The sequence below is a fragment of the Castanea sativa genome, chromosome 12, assembly GCF_040712315.1.
Source record: "Castanea sativa cultivar Marrone di Chiusa Pesio chromosome 12, ASM4071231v1".
Taxonomy (NCBI): domain Eukaryota; kingdom Viridiplantae; phylum Streptophyta; class Magnoliopsida; order Fagales; family Fagaceae; genus Castanea; species Castanea sativa.
In genome coordinates, this window is record NC_134024.1 from 43,393,026 (window position 1) to 43,398,072 (window position 5,047).

The window sequence follows — 5,047 nt, forward strand, 5'->3', positions numbered from 1 at the left end:
ATATATATATATATATATATATATATATATATATATATATAAATTAATAAAATAGCGGTAAACCCGAAACGATACACTGGTATTAACCGGTACCCGAAATATATCGTACCGCTGACCAAACCAATACAGCCTCCGGTACGGTATTGACTTCCTTGCTCAACAGTATGACCATTCCTAACAAATCATTTACCTGGGACACTTTTTTCCTCTTTGGTATTTGGAATCTGTGGCTGCAAAGAAATAGATGTAGCTTTCAACATTCTAATCTCAAGCCTTCTCTGACGAGGGATGTTGAAAATCTTACATCTGAGTTCTCTTGTCTTGTCCTCCCCCAAAACCTAACACAACCCATAATATGATTTAGGTTAGATGGAACCTTCCAAGCTCGGGTTGGTTTAAACTAAACATGGATAGATCTGCACTGGGCTACCCAGGCCCTGTGGGTGGGGGTGGACTAATTCGAGATGCAGATGGGTGAGGGGATTTCTCAGGAAAATTGGCAAGGTCAATAGCCATGAAGCGGAGCTATGGGCCATTAGGAATGGCCTCATTATTTGCAACCAACTCCTAATCCAAGCCTTGTATATTGAACTTGACGCTAAAACTGTTATTAGTCTACTGACAAGCAAAATTGATTCCTATGCTCAATATGCTCCAATAATTGATGATTGTAGGAACCTGATGAACCTACACCAAACCTGGAAGATCTAGCACTGCTACCAAGAGTCTAACGCCTGTGCCAACGCCCTGGCCAAGAAGGTTGTTTATAGCCAATAGGATTTTTGTTTACTAGACACTCCGCTTATGGAGATGTCTCAACTATTGATGCATGACCTCTTTGGACTATTTTGTAACCATATTTGTAACTCTGCAGCCCCTGTGGTTGGCTCTTATCTTTTAATATATTCCATGTTTACCAACAAAAAAAAACTATAGATCTATGGAAAATTATTGTGTACTTTCGAAGTACCATAAATGTGTAGTCCCTCCTCTCACATGAATAGTGGATCCCACTAATTAAATTCATGGTGGGATCCACTATTTATGTGAGGGGAGAGAGTACACATTTATAGTACTTCGAGAGTACTTAATAATTTTCGTAGATCTATAGTTGTTGAGTTTTTATAATAATAAAAAAACTTTTAAATGAAAATATATTTAACTTTTAATGTGTTTGACAAATTACTGTGCTTAGATACTTAAAGTTTCAGTAAAAAAAAAAAAAGATACTTTAAAGTTGTTACAACTGCTTGATAACCAAATTATTAAAGAGCTTTTTTTTTTTGATAAATTAAAATAATAATAAAAAAAAGACATAATAAAGGTGTTTTGTATAAATGACCTATTTGGCATAAAAAGTGCTACTCAACTCAACTATTTTATTATATAAATATGTATTTTAATAACGGCCAATGGAAAAATTGATTATTATTATTATTATTATTATTATTATTATTATTATTATTTGGCGGTGTCTTGCAGTAATTAATCTATTATTTATATTAATTAGTGTATTCTAATATTGTGTCGTGATTGTTAATAATGTAAAAAAAAAAAAAAAAAAAATATTATAGTACTAAAATAATTACATCAACAATTCAAGTGAATTAATAATTAACCCTTGAGAATACATGGATGGTAGGTTCAATAGATTTGAAGGACGTGTCATAGACTTGGAAGTTTAAAGGGTATGCTTATACGGTTAATTACTCAATTAATGATACTAATTACACAATGTATACAACTTTACTGATAATTTATATTCGAAGTGGTCACCAAACTCTAAAGATTATGATCAACGTTGTTCACCAATTCGGCCACCCACGCCACAGGTTCACAGGGCTATTAGGCAACATTGATTGTATGCATTGGAAATAAAAGAATTGTCTAGTGGCATTAAAAGATATGTACTTTGGTCATATTCATGAACCAACTATTATTTTGTAAATTCCAAGAGTTTTGTAAATTAATTAGCACCTTCACATCTATAAAGTAATTGGGGTCTAAAGGGAAAAGAGTCTAAACTATAGTGTTAGCACCATATTGTACCTATCTTTAAAAATAAAATAAAAAACTATTATTTTGTAAAAAATAACTTAATATGATTGTTGAATATCGCACACAATTTTTGGTTTACCTAGGTTTCATAATGGCATTAATGTGATAGAATAGTCTTTTATATTTGTTTATCAAAAAAGAAAAGTCTTTTATATTTATGAAGTTCATGTAAGGGGCGTGCTTCTGTAGTTAATTACTTAATCAATAGTAATAACTACACGATGAGAAAATACCATGCCAATAGTTTATATCCAAAGTGGTCGCTAAACTCTGAAGATGATAATCAATGCTATTCACTAATTTGGCCACCCATGCTACTGATTTATAAAGATGTTAGGCAACATTGATTGTATGCATTGGAAATGAAAGAAATGTCTAATGGTATCTAATATGAAAAGATATGCACTCTGATCATATTCAAGAACCAACTATTATTTTGTAAGTAATGACATCATATAATCTTTGTATACGAAACAAGAGTTTTAGGTTACCTAGGTCTCATTATGGCATTCATGTGCTAAAACAATTTTGTATATTTACTAAGTTTGTACAAGAGCATGTTTTTGCAATACTACAATTGATTACTCAATCAATGATAATAACTATACAATGCGGTACTACCTTATCGATAGCTTATGTCCAAAGTGGTTGCCAAACTAAGAAGATAATGATCATGCTCTTCACTGATTTGGTCACCCACACCACGCCCAGTACCCACGCTCATGCTCACCCACACTCCATGACCAACCCATAGTTTTGCTAAGTCGATCTAGTGGAGAGTATTTTTAATAAGAGAGAGAATAAATAATAATTTTAAAATGCTACAAATCTAGTACCAATACAATCATGTTTTGCAAATTTTTAAATAATGATGTACAACTAGTTAAGTGGAGTTTTTTTTTTTTTTTTTTTTGTGATCTGTAGTTATACTGTTATAGTGCTGGCCAATTTGGTTAATAATAATAACAACTAAAAAAATTTAAATAAAATTGAAGGGCTGAACGTGAGTGCATTAAGACTTCAAGGCCTCGTAGCGTGTAAGCCCACAGCGAAACTATATTCTGTAAGGCCGGTTGAGATACTTAATGGGCCATTTTGGATTCATCTATCCTGAAGAACCGAAAACCTATTATGAAAGAATGTAAACAGTCCACTAAGCCAAGACCCAAGAAAAAGTCCATTATTGAGTCCATTTTTGAAGTAGTTGATGGACTGTGACTAACAAAAATGGATGAAGGAGATTCTTGCATGCTCTTATTAGATTATTAAATCCAAGCCCAATATTTGGACCATCAAAATCATTTCGTTACAACAAGTTACATGTATGGCAATCAATGTTCCATTCTTAGTAAAGAAGTACTAGCAGTGAAGATGAAATTCATCAGAGTGAAAACAATCAGGTCCGAAGGAAATGAAATAAAATATTAAAAACCAAATTAAAGCAACAGACATGTATTAGACATGTACATCAATCTTGGAGAACAGGTAGGGTAAAAACTAAAGAAATGTAGTTATAACCACATGCATCAAATGCTTTTCTCATGCTCTTTAACCCTTTTCAGTCACATGCCCACCTAGAATTCCCCCATGTCAACAATTTTTTTCTTTTTATTGGTTGGGATACAGCTGTAAAAGTATATAATTTTTTTAGAAAGATGCGATAGCATTTCAATTTATTCATCCATTTTATGTTGATTGTTCTTTATTATTAAATCAAGCGATACCAATAAGTTTTTAGTGTAAGCAGAGTTCAAATTAAACCCCAAATTTTTGCAATACCAATAAGCTTTTACTGTAAATGGAATTCGAATTAAACCTCAAATTTTTTGTTGAATGACAATGACTTTTATCTGTTAAGCTTAACTGAACCTATACTGCACAACTGTAAGAGTTGGCTCCACTAATTAAGTGATCCCAGCTGTAGGAGAAAAATGGAGCCGTGCATGCACAATTCACGTGACAATTTTCATGTGGTGGGCTAAAGAAAAGAGTGTTGTATCGTTTTCAGTTTCACGTGGTTTGCAGGTGTGCATAGTGCATTGTCCATAGCCACAGGTACACACTGCCGACTATTTCATGTGCCATTGAACACAAAATTGTTATTTTTCATCCTCGTGAGATTTCCTTTCAATTGACTAATGTATATCAGAAGATCGATGAATGTGATTGTGCCTTGAGTCCCAAGAACATGTCTTAAATGACCAATTCTAGGTGACAATGACAACTCTGGGCTCAAGACTTATGGGGTCAACTACCCCATTAAATTCTTTTAAGCTTTGCTTTTTAACTACTACTTTGTTCTAAAGCCAAAAATCAGTGTCACATTACAATCCTCTAAAATGGAGTATCTTTGAAAATTTCTAACAGATGCCCACAATATGATTAAAGAAGTTCACTTTCGGTCATGATAAAGTTTTATATTTTGATTGTGACTTATAAGATTTCATATCTTTCCTTAAAGTGGACGACTATATAACTTCAAAAGGGATCTGTGAGATAGCCTTGTACAGGCACAGAATTTAGCAAAGGGCCTCTATTGTTCTCTTCTTCTTCTTTTTAAGAGGGTATGTGATATATATCATTATCTATAAGAACATGATATTGTTTGCTTTTTAGAATATTTGATTTCGTGTTCATATGGAGGTTGGAATAAAACTATAGTTTAATTTCTAAACGTTTTTTCCCTATAGTCTCTCTCTCTTTCTCTCTCTCGCCCGTGAAGCTAGGAAACAAAGAATTAGGGAACGGGTCAAATGTAAGGGGTCCATTAGTCTTCTCTGAGTTTGTGTTCCTTTTAACTTTTTTTTTTTTTTTTTTTTTTTTTTTTTTTTTTTGGTTGCCCACAGTGTATCCTCAAGGCTTTCAACTGTATGTTCGTGCGGAGAGCCTACGAAGGGGTAAAGCACTGGCCCAGGAAATTCTTTTCAAAGTGCAGGTAGCAAGACTCGAACTAGGGAGCACACCCAGTCGAGCCCAGTACAAGCACTTT